This window comes from Microcaecilia unicolor, chromosome 9 (assembly GCF_901765095.1).
Source record: "Microcaecilia unicolor chromosome 9, aMicUni1.1, whole genome shotgun sequence".
In the NCBI taxonomy this organism is placed as follows: Eukaryota; Metazoa; Chordata; class Amphibia; order Gymnophiona; family Siphonopidae; genus Microcaecilia; species Microcaecilia unicolor.
The window spans coordinates 115,613,067-115,636,005 of NC_044039.1; the positions used below are offsets into that span (position 1 = coordinate 115,613,067).

The 22,939-nt window shown below is 43.9% G+C and overlaps 1 protein-coding gene across 1 annotated transcript in view; it reads left to right on the forward strand.

Annotated features, from left to right (window-relative positions):
* Positions 1–22,939, forward strand: part of MIPOL1 (mirror-image polydactyly 1) — a 794,108-nt gene that overhangs the window by 16,500 nt on the left and 754,669 nt on the right. The window lies entirely within an intron of this gene.

Genomic DNA, 22,939 nt, shown 5'->3' on the forward strand with positions numbered 1-22,939 from the left:
CTCCAGTCTGCCTTTTTCCCTATTGTTGTTCTTCCTGTTAGCCAAGCCTCACTTTGGTCTCCCTGCTTCTGCTTCATTTCCTACTTGTGACATCATCAGCAAGTCCTTTATCAGCACCTGGGAATTATCATGTTTTGCCTTTGCAAGGGGTCTCTTAATTTGCCTCTGTATAGGTCATATCCTTGCTTGGCTTGGTTCCTGAGAGCCTTGCTCTTGAAGGACTGTTCTGTGTTTCTTTGAGCCTTGTGTTTCAATGTTTCTTTGTGTTTTCTTTTGTATCTTGATCCTGAAAGCCTGGCTGTAGAGCCACACCCTGCCCTTGGTGTCTGTATCTGTTTAACTCTACCCTTGGCTCCTGCTTTTAGTCTAGCCCTGCTTTTGACTCTTGCTATAGTTAAGCTCTGTGTTTAGCCAAGCTCTGTTTCTGTTTCCCCTGTTCTGTTTCCTGTGTGTGTAGTTCTTGTCTGTTAATTCTGAGAGTCTGTAGAAGCCAGCATTGTCCCTAATTATCTCACTGCTATGCAGCTGGGTCTTCTGCCTCCCAATCTGCCTGGCCTTTCCCTTTCCAGCTGTGGGTGCTGGTAAGCACATTGCTTCTTTGTTTGTTTGGCTTCCCTTAGTCTGCTTAATCCTTTGCCTTCTATGTTTGCTTTCTGGCTCTTGAGCTCTGTATCTGCCAAGTTCTGTTCCTGTTGTGTGTTTGAGCCAGGTTCTGCTCCTGCTCTATGTTTGAGCTAGTTCTGTCCCAGTTCCCAGTCAAGCCAAGCCCCTTTCAGTATCCTGTTCCAGCCAAGCCAAGTCTGTTTCACAATCCAGTTCCAGCCAAGCCAAGTCCATTCCAGAATCCTGTTCCAGTGAAGCCAAGCCAAGTCCGTTCCAGAATCTTGTTCCAGCCAAGCCAAGTCTGTTCCAGAATCCTGTTCCAGCCAAGCCTGTTTGAGAATCCTGAATCCTGTTCCTGCCTTGTGTATTGGCTTGCTTCTGTTATTCTGTTGCCTAGCTCCTGCCCTGTCTTGCCTGTCTAGTTGTGCTTTGTTTTTTCTCTTTCAGTCTAGTCCAGTCCTGTCTGGATCCAGTTCTTGCCTTGTCCTTGGCATACCCTTTTCTGGACCCAGTTTTAATCTACTTCCGTGTTTGCCTTGTCTTGCATTTCTGGGTCCTAGTCCCAGTTTTAATCCAGTTCCGAGTTTTGCCTTGTCCTGTCTGGGTTCCAGTTCTTGCCCCTTTGCCTTCTTTTCCTTGCCTCATCTGAATCCGGTCCTTGTTTTGTCCATTGTGTTTAGTTACCTCTGTCCTGCCTGTGTTGAGTCTGTTAGTTTATCTTTGTCCAGTCTGTTCTGATTCCTGCCTCTGCCAGCCCAGGTGATTTGTCTGCCAAGGCTCCGGCTTTGGTTCAAGGGCTCACCATTCCTGCCAATTGTGACAGTTTGCAATAGCAGAATCCTGTTCCAGGTTTTGTTGTTTCATTTGGTTTACTGAGGAATCATCATTTACATCTTGCTTCCTCTTTTAGTTTTTATTTTTAACTGAAAGCATCAGATTAAAGGTAATAAACATTGGCAAAATTACTATTAAAGTAAAAGTAACAAATGTTTCCTGTACTTCTTTACAAGTAAAAGTGACAAACTTTTACTTAGGTACAGTAATTAGTTATATTTACTTAGTTACTATACAACATTGTTTATAATATTGATACTGTATTTGGACTTAACATTCCTTTCTAGTAATGTTCAATGTGCTTACAGCATTTTAAAGTTCAGATACAATCTATTTCTAGATCATTTATAAGTATGTTACAAAGCACCAGTCCCAGTACAAGTCCCTAGGGTACTTCACTATCTTCCTTCTACTGAGAAAATTGGCTATTTAACCCTACTCAGTTTTGTATCTTTTAACCAGTTCCTGATCACAAGAATGCAGTGCCTCCTATGCCATGACTTTTTAGTTTCCTCAGGAGTCTTTCATAAAGTACTTTGTCAAATGCTGTCTGAAAATCTAAATACACTATTGGGTTCATTATCAAAGCACTTAGACATACAAAGTACCATAGAGGGGATAATCGAACGGGGACGTCCATCTCTAAGGACAGCCCCATAAAGGGGCGGGGCAACCCGTATTATTGAAACAAGATGGGTGACCATCTTTCGTTTCGATAATACAGTCAGGGACGTCCAAATCTTAACATTTAGGTCGACCTTAGAGATGGTTGTCCCTAGAGATGGTCGTCCCCGTTTTTCAGCGATAATGGAAACCGAGGACGCCCATCTCAGAAACGTCCAAATGCAAGCCATTTGGTTGTGGGAGGAGCCAGCATTTGTAGTGCACTGGTCCCACTAACTGAATGGAAAAAGCCCTTCCCTTTCCGGATCGGGCATGCATGAAGGAAATTGCATGCAAATGAGCTGCTCACTGTTAGCTCATTTGCACACAATTTCCTTCCTAAGGAGGGGAAGTGGCGGCAGTTGAGGACGTCCTTCCCTGTGACGGCAGTTGAGGACATCCAAAATGTGGATGTTTCTGTGAGAAGGAAGTCCATGCCTTTGCTATGCCTCTTTTAACACTCTGAGGTGTATGTCATCAGATCCACACGATTTGCTGCTCTTTAATTTGTTGGTTTGACCTGTTATATTGTTCCAGATTCACCAATATTTGTTTTACTTCCTCCCAATCATTGCCATTACATATTGTTTCTGGCATGGGTAGTTCCCCAACCTCTTTCTCAGTTAAGACTGAAGCAAAGAATTCATATAGTTTCTCTGCTTTGGTGTGTCTTCCCTGAATGCTCTTTTTACCCCATGATCATCTAATGGTCTAACTGACTCCTTCACAGGCATTTTGCTTCAAATGTACCTGAAAACATTTCTTATGAAGTTTTGCCTGTATGGCAAACTTCTTTTCAAATGATTTTTTTTGCTTGCCTCCCTTATCAATGCTTTGCATCCGATTTCCCCGTGGTTATACTGTTTCCTGTTTTCTGTACTTTTCTTTTTCTTTGGGCAGACTATACGTGAGACTGAACAATCCAATCTTATGATCCAAATCTAAGTTTGGAAATGTACTTATAGAGGGAACAGCAATCTTAAGCATCACTTGAATTTGGGAAAATATTCCCCAAATATCTTTCAGTGTAACCTCTTGTGGTAAAATAGCCCAGTATCTTGTGGAGGAAGTACTACTATGTTAGAATATGTGAGGCTGAAGGTGATTCAACACTTACCTTAGACCCACTTATACGCAAGACCAGATATGGTTACTGGTTGGGGTAGAGCAGCTCAATAAAACTCCATTAAGTGAAAGTCCAGAAGAGTTAGTGTTTGTATTAGTCACAGCTATAACATGTCTATCCATAGGCCCCACTGGGGTAGATGTAAAAGGAGCCCCCGAGTTGGACTTAATTTTCATTTCCTTATAAAAACCAAAAGAAAATGATGAAACAGTACTCACCCCAAAATGGAGCACTAGACTAAAACTGGAAGAAAATTCACAAGAAAAACTCTCAACTTCTGCGCTACTCTTGCTGCTTGGTGTGCCCAAAGGTGCATGTCCCTGCGCCCATGTGATACATAGCTCTCCCAGCTTTTATGGTGGGTACTGATGATGTCAGACACTGTTAATCCTTGGTGTCCACATAAACTTTCCTCCTCAGGTAGGTCTAAGATGGAACCCTACAACTGGTCGGCTTCCACTGCTGCTGCAAGGGCTCACTCTCTCTGTTCTCAGCAGGTCCCACTGTTCTTCCAGCTGTTATGGCAGATACTGATGACATTAGGTGCTGTTGGTTCTCAGCGTCCACACAAATGCTTTGTCACTAAGGTTGTGTCTAAGCTGGTATACCACATTCAGCTGGCTTCCAGTACTGCTATAAAGTCTCTCAATCTTGCTGTTCTCTTTTCCTAATTTTATTAAAGCTTGTGTAGTAGATTTCCTTAGTGTCCTCCCTTCAGTTGTTAAGTGAGATTTGATCAGAATATAATCACTATTACCAGCAGACCCCACCACAGTTACCTCTTGCACCAAATTCTGTGTATCTCTATGGAGATACATAGAACCAGCTGCTCCATGAAATAGTTATTTATTTCATCTAAGAACTCTGAACAACATTTTAAAGAGGACGTCCAACTCAGAATAGCGACATCCAGGTCAGTATATCGCTAGTGGTGCTAGTATTTTAGATCAGGATCTGCTAATGTACAGCCTGACCAAAAAATACATGAGAAATGCTATGTGCTAATTATGTCCAGCATGAACATCTGTTTTACAAACTGAAACATCTGTGCTATGAACAAGGCATAAGAAGTGACATGGATGTCATTATAGCCTGCACTGCATGCAGATTTCTCTCATGAACATTTATTGTGGATATCCTGAAAACCTGACTGGCTGGGGTGCCTCCAGGTCCATGTTTAGAAACCACTGATGTAAGATATTGTGATGAAGAACTGGGTCCTTAGCACGTCAGAGTAGTGTGGATCCTGCCTTCCTTTCAGGTTGGTGGGAGATCAGACTGGTAATTAGCCCTTTAGTGTCAGTACAGCAGATAGTACCTGATCTCTAAGATAAAGCTCAGAAACCATTTGTACACTGAGCACTTGCAGTACAGTAGCCTTTGTTTTCAGCACCTATTGCACTTTGGGTGAATTTCTTTACAAGCTAGCTTAATTTTAGGGCAATCCTCTTGAATGCTTTTCCCTCTGTGACATGAAACCAGACCATTAGATCAGGAACCTCCTAACGTCTCTATTTTAAAAGAACACAGTCTTTGTTAGAGTTCTAGGATATGCAAATCAGACTCTAGCCACCTTCCAGCCTTATGCAAACAATATCCCAGCTCATTTGAGGGAGGGGGTGGATATTTCTGTATTCAAAACTGCTTCTTTATCAGCTTACTAATGCAAACATCAAAACCAAAAAGTAACAAGAAAGTCACAAAGGCATCTTCCATTATGTAGCTTCCCAGAGTTCCAAAATCTGTGGATAGTCTTGTCCATCAACTAGCAGGTGGAGATAGAGAACTGAAAACTGAGCTGAGACATATCTTTCTTGGCATCTAGTCTAGCTCCTTAGCATTTTCTATCTCCAGCATGTGGATGGACCAGTTGGTCAACTGGCTTTCAGTTAAGCTTTGTGGATGGCTTGAATCTGCAGAGTCATATCTTGAGGTCTTCAGATCTCTATTACCGAAGCCCTGTGAATGTACTTCTTCCATCCCTTCACCTCTCCCCAGTTTCCTGTGGAGCTCTTCTTTTCCAGCACAACAGCCTTAAAAAAATAAAAATAAAGAGAAAGGTGAAGGAAAGAGGTTTGCTGCAGAGTGTGGGACAGAGTATCAGCCCTGAGCCTTTGTCATGTATGGTAAGACTTGTGGAGACTGTGAGCTTGGGGGAGCAGCCAGGAGTAATAAGTCCGACTACAGTTTGACTCAGAACCTCTTGGAGGGGACTACAAGTTCTACTTGGTGCAGGGGAGAGATCCTGACTCACTTCTTGCAGCATGTTGTGCTGTGCTTGTGACAGGGTGAAGTCTCGACAGTCATTTTCAAGAAGCGGTGGCGGCAGCGGGGAAGTCAGTGGTAGAAGACTGGAAAGACTGTGGTTCTTTCCTACCTTGAAGAGGCCATTAGAGTGCACTACAGTAGGGTTTTTTTTGGTGGGGGGGGGAGAAGGCTAGCCCACCAGCCCAGAAACCCAGACAAATGGGCTGGCTGGAAAAAACTGCCCAGACCACCAACAGTTCCCTGAAAAGGAGGACATGTCCGTGGAAATACAGATGTATGGTAACTCTAGTTAAGTGACTTGCCCAGAGTCACAAGAAGTTGCAGTGGGAATCAAACCCTGTTTACCAGGATCAAAGACTGCTGCACTAACCATTAGGCCAATCCTCCACTCAAGGGGAAACAAATGAGAGGGAAGGAACATTACATGTGGACATTGAACTACAAAGCGAGAAGTGTTGAGTGTCTTGTGACATCATTCCAGAAAATGAAATGGTCTGTTGAGAAGTGTTATATAAATTTGCCTTCAAACGACAGCGTTCAGCTTGTTCAGGGCGAGAGCATGCCTGAAGTCGCATCAGCAGTCGGCAACACAAGATGGGCGCCATAATGCCCAGCTGGAAGCAGGGTTGGCCTACTTGGCAGATGCTATTTATGACAAGTTGTTGGTTACGGCTCGCAGTAGGTCTTAAGCCACATTGTGCCTGCATGAATGGGAAAATGTGGGATATAAGTGAACAATAAATAAATAAATAAATAAATAAATAAACTTTTGTTGTGGCACTGGGCAGTGAATGCAGTGTCAAAGTCACATCTAGGTAAACTGCCCTTTTGGGGCAAGTAGCTATTTGGAGAAGATTTCAGTAACATGGTGAAAGAACTGGGGAAAACTAATCCACAGCGGTTGCTGGAGGATAAGCCGATTGCCTTTGGTTGTCAATCTTCAGGAGGCTCTCGATTTAGAGACAGCAGATAGTACTGGCCTGGTCGTCATTAGTATGATCAGATGTCCCACTTTTGGACACAGTGTTCCTTTTGTGCAGATAGGAAGTCCTCCTCTGTCAGCTAGAGTGCCCAATGCCTCCAGAGCTTTGCAGTGGTGCGGTTCTGGTCCTCTCTTCCTCTGCTGGGAGCATAGGCGGTCGGTGGCCCAACTGTTTGGGGAGGCTAGAGGGGGTGTGGTTAGAGGTGGGGCCAGGGGTGGAGCTTAAATCCATAATTGTCTGATAACACACAAAAAAAAAATAAAAATAAAAGTCACAATTAAAACCTTTTATTACATTTAGATATTAGATGTGTATCATATGTCAAAGAATAAAGTGTTTGCTCAAAGCATATACTAAGCACAATCGCTCAACTGCAAAACACTATGCACAACTTTGTCCAAAAACACACTCAGAACCTTACTGTACCATAAATATTACACTGGGCAGACTCTAATACACCAATATACCACCCATATGGAAAATGCAGATCGTCAACAATATGAAACAAGGGATCATAATATCACAATTCTCATGTAGAGCCAGAAAACACCCTAATTCATGTTTAAACAATGCCATGAGAGAGATTTCGATCCAGTCCTGGATTTCTGATAGCCTTATCATGATGCACCATGGGGACCCGTTGCAGAATCAGGGACAAGGAACAGGCACGAAGCCTCCTCTCTCTTTGCACTTTTGTTTTCAACGTGTATAATTAGAAAAAAATCAGAACATGCTCGTGCTCAGCCCTTCGGCTCTGCAGGGTCCCTTTGTCTACCTGGGGGGGCGGCGGCAACAGCAGCTTCTTCCTAGCCGATCACGCCACTCCCTCCCGCGGCTGCACTCTGGGCCTCTGGCGGGGCGTCTCCGCCTCTGTGTCCGGATCGGAGGAAGGCGCCCGGGGTCGCTTTCTGCCGCTCAGTCCCCCGGGTGCGGGGCTGGGGGCTAAGCGGGACGGGGTGCAGCACAGATCGCTGGTCTTAAGTGGCACCACCGGCGGGCCTGGTTCCTGCGGTTTCCGCTCTGGCTCGGGGGAAAGGGCGTTCTTGCTGCGAGCAAAGAAATCCGTCACTCGCAGCTGAGCCATGCTGGAAAAGAAGGGGAAGGAGCGCGAGATACCGACTGACCGCCCGGAACATGCGACCACCGCCGCCCTCAGCAACAACAAAGTCTTCTGCCGGACTGGAGGTAAAAATTTAAAAGAAAAAACAGGAAACGGATCTTGGGGGAGAGAAGAGGGTGGGCAGTTGGGACGAGCGTCGTCGTCATCAGGATCCGATCTTCGGCTGGGGAGGCTTAGCCTCCCCAAGCCTCCGATACCGGGTGCCTATGGCTGGGAGTACATCTTTCAGGAATTTCAGTAGGAGTGGGCCAACATCACGTCAGACAAGTGGGTTCTGGATATTCTTACAGAAGGTTTGAAGTTTGGAGTTCTCCCGCCTAGTTGCTTTTCTCTTCAATCTCCTTGTCGAAAGGGAACCAAGGTGGTCAAGGTTCAGCCCACTGTAGATTCCTTGCTGGTGCTCTGGGCCGTTGTTCCAGTTCACCAGACTGAACATGGACAAGGCAGATATTCCGTCTACTTCATTGTTCCAAAAAAGGAAGGCACTTTTCGTCGGACAGTCCGCTTTCTGCAGTTGTTAGGTTGGGTGATCAATTTTGAGAAGAGCAGACTAATTCCATCACAGACGCTGGGGTACATGGGCATTATATTCGACACAGCATGGGAGAGGATCTTCCTCACAGAGCGCTGGCTTAGTGACAGTGGCAATGGAATTGGTGCTATGGGCTCATTTGCTGCTGTTACAGAAATTTCTTCTCAGCCACTGGCCTCTGGTGTCACAGAAGCATGACCTTCATCTTCCTTGGATGCTGGTTGCCAAACAGAGTATTCAGTGGTGGTTGTTGCCCAGGAATTAGATCGTCAAATCTCCCTTTCTGATAACATAGTGGGAGGTGGTGACAACTAACAAGTCAGATTGGGGAGCTTATTATAAGTTCTGTCTGGCACAGGGCACCTGGACAGAACAGATGTCTCAGTGATCGATATATTGCTTGGAGTTCAGGGCAGTGCAGAATGCCTTATGTGACTTTGCTCACTTTCTGGTGGGGGCTCAGTCCGAGTTTTCTCCGTCAGTGCAATGGTAGTGGCTTACATCTACAAACAAGGTGGGATCCGCAGTCATCTGATGGTGGTGGAGATGGCCTCTCTCATGAGTTTGGCGGAGAAAAATCTTCTCTGTTTGTCGTCAGCTCACATCTCTGAATGTGGAAGTGAACTTTCTCAGCAGGCATTCCTTGGACCCATGAGAATGGAAACTATCCATTCAGGTGTTTCAGCTGATAGTGGACTGATGGGATTCCTTGCTTCTGGACTTGATGGTGATGAAAAGGAATGCCAAAGTGCCCAAGTTCTTCAGCTCTTGGAAAGAACCGAGTTTGATGGGGATTAATGCCTTACTGCAGACCTGGCTGGAGACGCATCTACTATATGTCTTCCTTCCTTGACCCCATCATAGGTGATATGTTGAAAAGGATTGCATTAAACCGGGGATGAATAATTTTCGTAGCCCCGGATTTGCTGCGGAGGCCGTGGTACGTGGGCTTGATTCAACTACTGGACGGGGGTCCTCTCCATCTTCTGCAGTTACACAGCCTACTAAAGCAAGGTCCACTGCTAATGAGGATCCATGCCCCTTTGGTCTTATAGCTTGGCCATTGAAATGGCTCGGTTGAGATGATATGGTTATTTTGAATCAGTCATTGCTATCTTGCGTCAGGCTCTGCAATGCTCTATGTCCATGGCATATGCAAGGGTGTTGAGAAAGTCCACAATCAAAGCACAGCACTTGAACGTTCTCCATTCTCTGCTTAGATTGCGCACATCCTAGTGTTTCTTCAGGCAGGTCTTCAGAAAGGATTGGCATCAGGTTCTGTAAAAGTTCAGGTTGCAGCTTTGGCCTATTTAGGGCCGACTACAGTAGATGTCTCTTGCGATTCACCTAGATAGCATTCAATTCTTGCGGGGAATTGGCCATTGGCAGCCTCCCTTTCATATGCCATGTCCAGAGTGGAACATTAATTTAGTCCTTCAGTCTTTTCAGAAGGCTCCTTTTTAGCCACTCCAGAAGGCCACCTTGAAAGATCTTATGCTAAAGACAGCATTCTTGGTGGCTGTTGCGTTGGTACGCAGGGTTTTGGAGCTTTGTGTTGTCTTGTCATGATCCCTTTCTTCACTTTTTGGAGGGTCTCCTTGTACACGGTTCCTTCCTTTCTTCTGAAAGTGATATCAGCATTTCATATCAGCCAATCTGTGGAGCTTCTGTCCTTTTGCAGAGAGGACGAAGAGGATCAGTATTCTTTCTTGAAGCTTCTCAATGTGTGTAGATTCCTCATTAGATATCTGGAAGTCATGAATGAGTTTTGCAGATTGGATAGACTATTTGTGATGTTTGGTAAACAAAAGCTTGAGCTCATGGCTTCCAAGCCCACAATTTCTGGATGGCTGAAGGAAATTATCATGTCAGATTATTTGCTTGCAGGGAAACAGGCTCTTCAGGTCTTGCGGGCTCATTCTCTGAGGCTTACAGCAACATCCTGGGTGAAGATTACCTTACTGTCTCCGGTGGTTATTTGCAAGGCAGCCACATGGTTGATGCATACTTTTGCCAAATACTATAGGGTAGATGTTGCTGTATTCTTGGAAGCCAGTTTTGGGGCTTTGGTCCTGAGGGTGGCAGTGCCAGGATCCCACCCACCAGGGATTGCTTTTGAATATCCCACAAGTTCTTGAATAGTGGGAAGCTACATAATGGAAGGAGAAATTATGTCTTAGCTAATATTTTTTTCCATTTGTCCTTCCCTCTATTCCAGAGGCCCGCCCGAGGTTTCTGAGATGTTTAGTCATTGTGAAGTAATGGGTCAAATAATGACTGACACCTTGCGTGTTGCTTCCTGCATACCTCTTGTTCTCTACAAGTTGTCCAGAGATGAGAGAGAGGTCCACACATGTTTGCTTGTCTAGTTAGTGCTAGGTTAGCAAGTAGTTTAAGGTTGTTGTGTTTATTCTGAGTTTTTCCTTACTGCTTGTTTACGTAAATACAAAGGAGCTGGATTGGATGCCAAGAGAGAGAGATGTCTCAGCTCAGTTTTCAGTTCTCTATCTCCACTTGCTGGTTGATGGACACAACTATTCTGGAATAGAGGGAAGGACTAATGCATCAGGTAAAACCAAATTTCTCCTTAATCCCAAGTGTCCATCTGTGGATCTTCCACTGTAGGCTTTCAGGCTGGAGATTATTAGGCCATGTAATCCTTCCTTTCCTTGGCTGTGGGGACCTTCTTCCCTCGCCTTCTCCCCACTAGTGCAAGGGAGCTCTTTTTAAAAGCCTCTAAACTCAAGCCCCTCCCTGCTTGAGTTTAGAGGCTTCCACCTCTCTGGGATCTTGGGTTTTTCCCAATTAGGACAACTGGCTTAGTCCCACCTAACCTCTCCTAATATGGGCATTGCTTCCTATTGGGGTTGCAGGCTTCCCTGCCCCCACTCTTCCAGAGCACTCCTTGTATGTACTTCCAGTTGTAGCCAGAACTTTCCTAGCTGGCCCTCCCCCTTTTAGACTCTGGAAATCCGGCCTCTTGCCTAGGCTTTCTGGGTGTTGTAGTTTCCCTCCCTTTATTTATTTAGTTTTACTCTGGAAACATGGAGCCAGAGCCTCCCCCCCGCCCCCCCGTGTCAAATCCGAGAGAGGGCACCAACTCTGCCTGTCACAATGGACTAAATTCAGTAAATGGTGCTCTCATTTGGGCACTGAAAAAAAAAGTGCACTGAACACTATTCTATAATGGTGCTCCAGTTTGGGCGCCATTTATAGAATAGCACATAGTGCCTGGATCTGCGTCCAACTTTTAGGTTAAAGGATTTACACTAGCTGAAACCTGGTGTAAATCCCTGCACCTAAATTAGGCACGGATCCCCCAAATTCCATGATAATGCATGCATCTTGAGTGAACACCCCTGACCTGCCCATGACCCCCCCCCATGGCCACGCCCCTTTTCAGTTGTGCATCTTTATAGAATAGCAGTTAACATGATATGTGCATAATTCCAAATTGTTGATAGTGCCCAATTATTGGCACTAATAGGCTCATTACTCAGTTAAAATGTGCACACAAATTGGATGTTTGCCCAAATTTGCGTGTATAGTTTTAAGTGCCATTTATAGAATTCCCTTGAATATATGTATTTTTACAGGATAGCACTTAAACAGAATTTTGGTATTATGCATGTATGTGCACACATATATTCATATATGCCATTATTCTAATCATTTACATGCATATTTGGCAGGTAAATATAAGCATCCACTTTATAGAATTGACCCCTAAGTGTGTACTTTCAAAATGATCTTTTTTTAAGTGAATTCTTCAGGGCCATGTTGGTTGCTAAATGTGGCTCGTGCATAGACACAAAATGAGAGAAAACCATGACTATGTAGAGTCCTATGTGACTTAACTTAGTTCTACAAAATGGCAGTCTGATATACATATTAAGTTATCTGGTTTGGAACCTAACTCTGTTTGGTAAGTGTTATGAAACATACCGCTCTGTCTTCAGGAGATTGTGATGCAGTGTAGCCAGATGTTGGTCTGCTGACTGTGTCTGTTCACTTTGATGGTATTTCTGAAGCTTGCATTTTATAAACAAGTATTCTACAAGAGTGAAAAAAATGTTGATGAAATGTTTTATTAGGATTCTCTGATATTATGGGGCAGTATTCAGACAGCACACACTGGTACAACGTCTGTGCACACTTTTACCCGCACGCTCTGTACTAGTTTTCAAAGGGAAAGTACATGAAAACTTTCTACTTGAAAATTGCCAAATGTTGCAAGGTACCTAAAAGATACGGCATTTGCACCCAGAAGGGTCTCCATGAGCTTTTTTTTTCTTTCCTCCCTTTCCCCATTCTCTATTTTTGTGGATAACATTCAGGCTTATTTTCGAAAGTGATCGCCGGCCATTTCCCGACATAAATTGGGAGATGGCCGGTGATCTCTCAAAAGCGGCGAAATCCATATAATCAAAAGCGGCTTTTTTGACAGCATCGCCGCTTTCCCGTTGCCGCGCCGGCAAAAGTTCAAGGGGGTGTGCCGGCGGCTTAGCAAAGGCAGGACATGGGCGGGCATGGGTGTGGCTACCAGATGGCCGGCTTTTGCGGATAATGGAAAAAAAAGCGGCGTTAATCAGTATTTCGCTGGGTTTACTTGATCCTTTTATTTTCACAACCAAGCCTCAAAAAGGTGCCCCAACTGACCAGATGACCACCGGAGGGAATGGGAGATGACCTCCCCGTACTCCCCCAGTGGTCACCAACCCCCTTCCATGCTAAAAAAATAAAAATAAAAACCTTTTTTTACCAGCCTGTATGCCAGCCTCAAATGTCATACCCAGCTCCCTGACAGCAGTATGCAGGTCCCTGGAGTAGTTTTTAATGGGTGCAGTGTACTTCAGGCAGGCAGACCCAGGTCCATCCCCCCCACCTGTTACACTTGTGGTGGTAAGTGTTGAGCCCTCCAAACCCCCCCCCCCCAAACTCACTGTACCCACATGTAGGTGCCCCCCTTCACCCATAAGGGCTACGGTAATGGTGTAGAGGTGTGGGGAGTGGGTTTGGGGGGGATTTGGGGGGCGCAGCACCCAAGGTAAGGGAGCTATGCACCTGGGAGCTATTTGTGTATTAAAAAAAAATTTTTTAGAAGTGCCCCCTAGGGTGCCCGGTTGGTGTCCTGGCATGTCAGGGGGACCAGTGCACTACAAATGCTGGCTCCTCCCATGACCAAATGCCTTGGATTTCACCGGGTTTGAGATGGTCGGCATTTTTTTCCATTATCGCTGAAAAACAAAACCGGTGATCTCAAACCCGGCGAACTCTGGCATTTGGCTGGGCTAAACCGCATTATCAAAAAAAAAGATGGCCGGCCATCTTTTTCGATAATACAGTTCCGGCCAGCTGTTGCGCAGCCGCCAAAATAGATCGCCGGTGACGTTCGATTATGCCTCTCATTGTCATCCTCCTGGTTCCCTCAGCTTGTAGCCTTGGGGTCATCTTGGATGCCTCTTGATCTTTCACTACACACTGCTACAACCTGTCATTTCTTTCTTTATAAATTCACCAAAATCCATTCCCTCCTTTCTTAGCACACCACCAAAATCCTTGTCCATGCTCTCATCACCTCCCACGTAGCTTACTGCAACCTGCTCTTCAGATCTCATGCTAAAACCATTTCTCTCCAATATAATCTGTTCAAAATTCAGCTATATGACTCATCTTCTGCCAGTGTCCTTACATACACACAACTGCTCTCTGAGGTCACGTCATTTGCTTGCTATCCCTTACTCCATACAATCCAGGCTTCTCTACCTACAAGTGTAGCTCTTAATTACCTCTCCTCAGGAAACCTGCTCATCAGATGAATCGTGCCTGTCTTCTCCATCATTACCAACTCCAGATTTCGTACATTTCACCTTTCTGCTCCATGTGCCTGCAGTAGGCTTCCTGATTTGGTGCATCATACTCCTTCCCTGCCCTTATTCAAATCTAGCCTTAAAGGCCATCTTTTTGAGACTACTTTAAAATCTTAATTCCTTAGTCTCTAGTTTCTATGCAGGTTGGACCAGATTTTCGGTCTACCCAGTCCCTGAATTAACATATACAGTGGCACTGATGCTTAACTTAATTTGTATATTCTGAATTTCCAAGTTTATTAAAGCTTAATATACCGCTCATCATAATCATCTGCACGGTTCACAAAACATTCAGAAATACAATAATATACATAAAAAAAGGTACGCCATTATCAATATACGTAGTGATACAGATTGTTCATGAGTACAGTGGCCATGCCACCATTATCCATTTTAATTTATGCTTGCCATTCAGCAGTCTTAAACTAATCAGATAACTTCAGATATTTAACTTATCTCTACCTGGAGAAAACCCAGTTAACTCCAGGAGCCATAAAGCTACTGGGTCACTGCATTAGATAGTCAAAGGGTTAGTTACTAGGCTGCAGTAAATTACTGCAGCAATATTTACTGCAACTTAGTACTTAACTGCAGATTAGTGACTCCCATGGTAAGCTCTGATAATGTATTGCTGGAATCATTAGCTTTTTCCCGCAATAATTTTTGGTTTATGTTGTTGCAGTCAGGTGGGGGATATGTTTTGGGGGGGGGGGGGGACGTCAGGAGGGAGGATGTTTAAATCGGGGGGGGGGGGGGGAGAACTTCTAGCTGGTGTTAATTTTCCATGAATAATACAAGCTGCATTATTCAATTTACATAGTAATGAGAGTTTTTTAAAATGCATTTGTATGCTTTGCATTTCATTGCTGTGTATCCCATGGTAACTTAAGTGCATAGTATTGTCATTTAACACATAAGGGGCAAATAACATAACATGCACTGTAGTAAGTACTCCCTTAGCTACTTAAACAGCCCTGGCCTCAGCTTTAAAATAAAGCCACTTAAGTTGTCTTGGTTCTGACTTGAGTTGACTGAAGTTTACTGACCATTGAGTAGTTTAGTTTCAAGTTTATTGGTATTTACAGTTCCACCTATTTCTATCTAGGTAGAATAAAATTTGTAAAAGTCTGTAAAGCAAATGGAAGGAAGGAAATACAATATCTTCATAACAGATAGATAATAAGTGAGAAAAGTAGCTATCTGTGGTTATATTATATTTTGAACCAAGTGAAACCCCTAGCAGCCTCCTGAAGGTGTTGTAGTAGAATCAGGGCTAAAGGTTTTAGACAAGAGGAGTGTTTTCTGTTTTGACATCAATCTTTTTCAAAAGATGTTTCAGTTCTGAGAAACATAGGTAAACTGTTCTAAACGGTAAGGGCTGTGACACTAAACATGGAGATTCTGATGGTGTCTAGCCAGGGGCGTAGCCAGACCTTGCAGTGGGAAGGGGCCAGAGCCCGAGGTGGGGGGCACATTTTGGTCTGCCACTGCCACCCTGCTGCTCCCCCCCCCCCCGCCGCTCTGCTGCTCCCCACCCACTGCCGCAGCAAATACCTTGGTTGGCTGGGGGTCCCTGTGATCCTACTGGTCGATAGTCTCAAAGATCTAGGGGTTATTCAATGCAGAACTCATCTTCCAGGTCCCTGCTAGCTGAAGTGCTCTCCAGCACTGTTCTCCAGCGCTGCCGCGTTGTCTGCCCTGCTCTGTCGTCCCCTCATGTACTGCATGCTCCTTTTAGTGAAATTGAACATGCTCAGTTTCACTAAAAGGAGCGTGCCAGATGTGAGGGGAAGACAGAGCAGGGTAGACAATGTGGCAGCGCCAGAGAATGGCGCTGGACAACACTTTGAGCTAGCAGGGACCAGGGGCCCACAGGAAATTTGGGGGGACCCAGGCCCCTGTGGCCCCACGTAGCTACACCACTGATTTATATTTGTATCAGTTGTAAAATGTGCACCTGGAAGATGAGTTCTGCATTGAATAACCCCTAGATCTTTGAGACTATCGACCAGTAGGATCACAGAGTCTGCTATGTGACTAAAGTTCAAAGGAAGATCTATTGTAGTTCTAGAAAAAAATAGAGCCTTAGCTTTATCAAGGTTCAACTTCATCTTATTGGAGTGTAAACAGTGTGCAGGAGGGAAAATTTAATATTGAGTGAAGATACACTATCTGAATTTAAAGGAAGTAAAAATCTTCATATCATCAGCATACAGGAAACCCATGAGTTCTAGTGTCTGAATTAATGTAGTAAAAGGTGCAATAAAGATATTAAAAAGAATAAGAGCCAAGATGAATGTTCTGAAATATAAGGGCCTCTTCCTATATATATTTCAAATGCTGTCTTATTCTGTTTAGGATTTTATATGGTTCTAATTCAATTAAGAGGACGTTTTTTTAGCACGCTCAATGCCGTGTTGATCTCAGCCATGCAGGGGATCCATTTTCATGGCTATGTAAAAAAAAGTGATGTTTATATGCAATATACCCTAAAATATACTTGCACAGAAAAATATATGTGCACATATTGGACACGTTGTAACACACGTAGAAAGGGTTGAATTAACACTTTTGAAACTTGTGAGCTGTAGAGTGAAATCAAGTCTGATAACTGATGCTACTGCTTACAAATAGTTGAATCTTTGCTAGCAAATTTTATTTTAGTGCTTGTGACTGTTTGTCTGCTTTCATGAACCACAGTTGTGGTTAGTGGGAAAGTCACTGGAGTTTGTTTAAACCAATGTAAAAATGCTTTCAATACATCCTAGTAAAGATCCTGTTTTAGAACAAATGACAACCTGTCACCTCCGATACCACATCAGTCATCAGACTTATTCTAATTCTTTAAGCTGAGCATTTTCATTCATGCTTGGAGCTTGCCTTGTCAAGCAACTGATGGCTCCATAGTTTTGCTTTCAAGCATAGAGTTACACGAGCAGTCCCCAAATAAAAGCTAAGCTGAAAAAATAGTGGATTTCAGAGTCTTTTAACCTTTTCAGAAGCTACACTGTTGTTGATTTCTGTCCTGGAAACGTTTTTGCAGAAGAGCTCTTTCTGAAATCCGCATTAGACCTTGTTGTATTATTCGATTGACTGAACCTGTTGTGTGATAAATTCTTTATGCATTTTTCTCTGTAATTTTATACTCTAATCATAGTTGTTCATCATAGCCAATTTTTTTCCAGCTCAACAGATCTCTTTTCCAAGTACAGTGTATGTTTTAACTTCATATTTTGTATGAGATCTATGTCTCATCTTTCAAGTCAAAAAGACTGCACAAATTATATAGGTAAAATATACTTTTTCTTTGTCCTTGGTTGCCATCTAGTTTACTAACTGTACATGCAGGTAGAAGAGAAATTTCAGCACTGATCAGCTCCCTGGTTTATACCCTAATGGGTGGGATGGAGGGAAGGGGGTTGGCACTTAGTATCAAAGGGTGAAGACAGAAAGAAGTTTTAAAAAATGCAAAGCTAACAACACAATATCTTGCATTTTATTATACAAAAGGTTTTTTAATGTCTCTCTAGTCAGTGTAGCCTTTTGCATAGACAAAAATATTTTGGCAAAGCCGAACTACTGCTTTAATCTCTTAAAATCCCAAATGAATGAAAACAGTAGTGGGAAAATAGTGAAGTTAATTGTTCAATTGTCGGGTAGCAAGAAGAGACATTTTTTGCAAGAATCAGATTCTCTTTCACTGTTGCTTTAAAAACCTTTTGTGCTGCAGAAATGTCACTGTTTTGATAATGGTTATTATTCCACTTTACATCTTGATGAGTTTTCTGTTCTATGAGAAGGAAGATTTGCCTTCTTTACTTGAGGCTAAGGAACTATCCACTCACACCTTGTATGGTAACGGAAGCCTATCATTCTTTGAAGACAAGAAGAATCATCAGTCACACATATGAGATCCATGCTACATGCTCGTGGACTTGCGTAGAAACAGGCAGTGAGAAAACTTGCACCTTGTGAAGATGGTATGCATGTATTGTACCACATAAAGCCAGTGAGCAGCTATACATTCAGAGAGCATAGCTCCTTGAAACACTTTCTTCCCAAAATGGTCCATCAACCTCAAATCCTTTTCAGGAGAAGCATTTTTTGGTTTTCTGCATCGCTGCTTCCATGACTACAGAAAAATATGGTAACTGGACTTCATTGAATCCTGGAGATTGTTGGACTTTTAAATTCACAGGCAACTAATCACAGCCAGGCTGAGTAGAATATGGATTTTGCCACATATGGGGCTGTTGGTCCTAGGGATTCTATGTATGGCATCTAGTGTTATGTGCTATTTCTGCACCAATATTTTTGGTACAAAGTCATATACAGAGGCTATTCCATTACTGAACAATCTGCATTGGCTCAAAGTTGAGAGTTGGATTTATTTTAAACTTGCTTGTTTAGTTTTTAAAAGTATATCCGGGCTAAATTCAGATAGTGTAAGTCGGTTATTGCTTGTTTCAAGTAGGAGATTATATTCATGAAATAAGCAATGATTGATTTTTCAGTCTCTGAAAGGAGTGAATCATAAATCTATGAGAGAAAAATCAATTGACTTTCAAAGTATAAGGTTCTGGAACAACCTACATGTCAATTTATGGCAAACTGATTCATACTGTTTATAAAATCTTTAAAACCTTTTTGTTCTCTGATCAAAATTTGTACATTTTTATGAGGTCATTCTTTTACTGTATTGTTTCAAGTTGCATGTAAGCTCCTTCTGAATGCAGAAGTCTTATTGTAATCTGCTTTGCAATTTACGTTAAAGTCAGAAAAGAAGTAAATAAATATAATACAATACAATTATAATGGAAGCAAGCCAAAATGGTACATAAGCACTGAACTATACTTACTCTCCCTATTAAAGAATAGCACCTAAGTGTTTCCGCACAGATCCGAAAAGGGGGTGTAATTATGGGAGGGACATAGGTGGGTTAGGAATGCGCCATTAAAATACGCACAGTGTTGTAGAATTCAAGAGATCCAGGCTTAACTTGCACACTGGGATTTACACCTGGTTTCAGTTGGTCTTTTCCCATTCTGTAGAGGGTAGCTGAATATCTAAAGACTCTAATAGGCCCCCCACATGTGACAGAAGTGAGCCTGGAGAGGACGGAGGAAGGGAATTAGCTACTTCATACTCCAAATCTGAAGACGATAATGAGGAGATAGTAAGATCCAAAAATGCCCTGTGGAGGAGTAAGACAAGAGGAGTATTTTTTTTTTGTTACATTTGTACCCCGCGCTTTCCCACTCATGGCAGGCTCAATGCGGCTTACATGGGGCAATGGAGGGTTAAGTGACTTGCCCAGAGTCACAAAGAGTTGCCTGTGCCTAAAGTGGGAATCAAACTCAGTTCTTCAGTTCCCCAGGACCAAAGTCCACCACCCTAACCACTAGGCCACTCCTCCACTATTTAGGTCATGATGGGAAGGAATATCTGATGCATCTGTGAGACATCCCTTCACAAAGTCTGCAAATATTTTCTGAAGAATGAAAATACTCAGGGAGTTCAAAGGATGTCAGTGAGGAGGACTCGACTGCTGCTGTAACTAATACTGGTATGTTAAGAGCAGGGCATTGTGCAGATGATAGCACAGTGGGAGTACTGACTACCCTAAGAAAGTCCTTCACAGATACCTTCATGCTTTATAGTCATTTTGATTGTGTTCAGAACCAAGGCCTAAGAGGCTTTTAGTATGTTTGTTGAAGGTGCCGATTTTTGTGCCATATTTTGGGTAGGGGGTGAAGTCTTGATATAGATGACATAGGCCCCTATTTTAGAAGCATCCCCATGTGTAGATAGCATTTACCTGTATAGACTGACATACACATAACAAAGCACATGATATAACATATGCATTTTTGATCTTGACTTAAATGCTATTTTAGAATGGGGGGGCTATTTACATGTGGTGATGCTCACCTTGTTTACTTTTGGCAGGAGGTATGGTAGGTGCAGAGAGAGGGAGAGGAAGTGGTTTGAGTGTGTTGAAGTGGGCCTAACACATAACTCCTTATTTCACAAGAGGAATCTACACGGATAGAAACAATTATTACATCAGCATTTACACCTGCCTTCAGGCAGGCATAAGTGCCTGCTTGAAAGGATATGTGTAAATACTGGATTCTGGCCCTCCCAGAGATTTCTCCTTGACAATCGAACCCCTCTCTGCCTCCTAAAGTATTCAAGTCCCCCACCCTGGAGGCAGAAGACCCCCACCTGAACCAGCCTAATAGAAATCTCCCAAAGTCCTCCCTCAAATACCTCACCCTCCATCCTCGTACCCATTCCAGTCTCACAAGGGGACTCCCTGTTGTTGAGTGTGAGCAGGAGCGATCCTTAGTTACTCCTGCTTGTCCTGGTTCTGGATGGATATGCTTGGTGCTGCTTCTTTGTGAAGTGTGTTTTTTTTTTTCTGAAATTTCTGCACCTGTTGTACGTCCCAGCAAATACACATGTATCTGCCAGTATTTTTATATGAATTTTATGAAAGGCTGTGCATTCAGCAGAGCCTTTTATAAAATACTGGGGGTGGGGGGGATTGGGATGCCCAAATTGGATGTTCACAATTCCTCCCCTAATGGTATATGTAACATGGGGGCTATATAACCGAGGAAGATTCGGGTGGGTTATCGGTGCCAGAAATGGTAATTGAAGCTGACAAGTCGGAGAAACTTAATGAATTCTCTATAAATCTGGAGGATGTAATGGGGCAATTCTACAAACTGAAGAGTAGCAAATCTCCTGGAACAGATTGTATTCATCCCAGAGTACTGATAGAACTGAAAAATGAACTTGCTGAGTTATTGTTAGTAATATGTAACTTATCTTTAAAATTGAGCTTGGTACCAGAAGATTGGAGGGTGGCCAATATAACGCCGGTTTTTTAAAAAGGTTCCAGAGGAGATTTGGGAAATTATAGACCGGTGAGTCTGACGTTGGTTCTGGGCAAAATGGTGGAGACTATTATAAAGAACAAAATTACAGAGCATATTCAAAAGCATGGATTAATGAGACATAGTCAGCATGGATTTAGTGAAGGGAAATCTTGCCTCACCAATCGACTACATTTCTTTGAAGGGGTGAACAAACGTGGATAAAGGTGAGCCGGTTGATATTGTGTATCTGGATTTTCAGAAGGCGTTTGTCAAAGTACCTCATGAAAGACTCCAGAGGAAATTGGATAGTCTTGGGATAGGAAGTAGCGTTCTATTGTAGATTAAAAACTGGTTAAAAGATAGAAAACAGAGAGTAGGGTTAAATGGTCAGTATTCTCAATGGAGAAGGGTAGGTAGTGGGGTTCCCGAGGGGTCTGTGCTGGGACCGCTGCTTTTTAACAGTAACTAGTGAGGTAATTAAATTTGCTGATGACACAAAGTTATTCAAAGTTGTTAAATCGCGGGAGGATTGTGAAAAATTAAAAGAGGACCTTACGAGACCGGGAGACTGGGCGTCTAAATGGCAGATGAGGTTTAATGTGAGCAAGTGCAAAGTGATGCATGTGGGAAAGAGGAACCCGAATTAAAGCTACGTCATGCAAGGTTCCACGTTAGGAGTCAAAGACCAAGAAAGGGATCTAGGCGTCGTCGTCGATGATACGTTGAAACCTTCTGCTCAGTGTGCTGCTGCGGCTAAGAAAGCAAATAGAATGTTAGGTATTAATAGGAAAGGAATGGAAAAATGAGGATGTTATAATGCCTTTGTATCGCACCATGGTGTGACCGCACCTCGAATATTGTGTTCAATTCTGGTCGCCGTATCTCAAAAAAGATATAGTGGAATTAGAAAAGGAGCATTGAAGGGCAACGAAAATGATAAAGGGGATGGGACGACTTCCCTATGAGGAAAGGCTAAAGTGGCTAGGGCTCTTCAGTTTGGGGAAAAGGCGGCTGAAGGGAGATATGATAGAGGTCAAAATAATGAGTGGAGTGGAACGGGTAGATATGGAGCGTCTGTTTAAGCTTTCCAAAAATACTAGGACGAGGGGGCATGCAATGAAGCTACAATGTAGTAAATTTAAAACGAATCAGAGAAAATGTTTCTTCACTCAACATGTAATTAAACTCTGGAATTCGTTGCCAGAGAATGTGGTAAAGGCAGGTAGCTTAGCGGAGTTTAAAAGATGTTTGTCTTGTCCACAAGGAGGGTGAGCCCTTAGGTCCTGCAAGGCCCAAAAGGACCTCAAAGGACAGCCGCGCAACCCCAAGTCTTCACCCGCGGCGACCGCCGTTCACCAAGGGTTGAGCCCCCAGCTGCAGGCGGTCAACGGGACTTCAGGAACCGCGGGGTTACTGGACTGGCCTGGGCTGGAACCAGGAGAGAAGCGGGCAGGTGGAAAGAAGAGTCCAAAGACTGGCAGCAGATCAGGACCGGCAGCAAAAGCGTAGACGGGGTCAGGCAAGAGGTCAAGGCCGGCGGCTAGTAGAGAAGTCAAAGTCAGGCTGGAGGTCGAGGCAGGCAGCTAAGCAGAGATACCAGGAAACAGTCCAAATTCCAAAGTCCGCAAAACCAGGAAAATAACAAAACACAGGAACCACGGCGAAAGGCTTCGGGAACAGAACCTGAAGCAAAGTGCTAGCTCAGTTCCCTTCTTTAAATACTGTACACCATCAGCCGCCCCGCCCCCGTAGGAACAGCCGACCAATCCGGTCCCGGGTATCGGCAGAGCCCCTCTGATTGGCTCTGTCCGATTTCCCAGGCGGGACCATCAACTGGGCCTCCCAATCCGGCACCTCAGAGGCGGAGATTCGGGCCCTCCTGCCCAGGAGGGAGGAAGATGCTGACCACCGCGTCCTGGCGCCGCCTCTGTTGGCGGCGCGAATATCGCCCCCACAACCGGCGACCGAGAGACCGGCGGTCGCAATCGCCAGCCTCCGGTCTCGGCCGGAACGGCCATCACTGCGGCGGGGCCCGACTCTACGCCGAGGCCT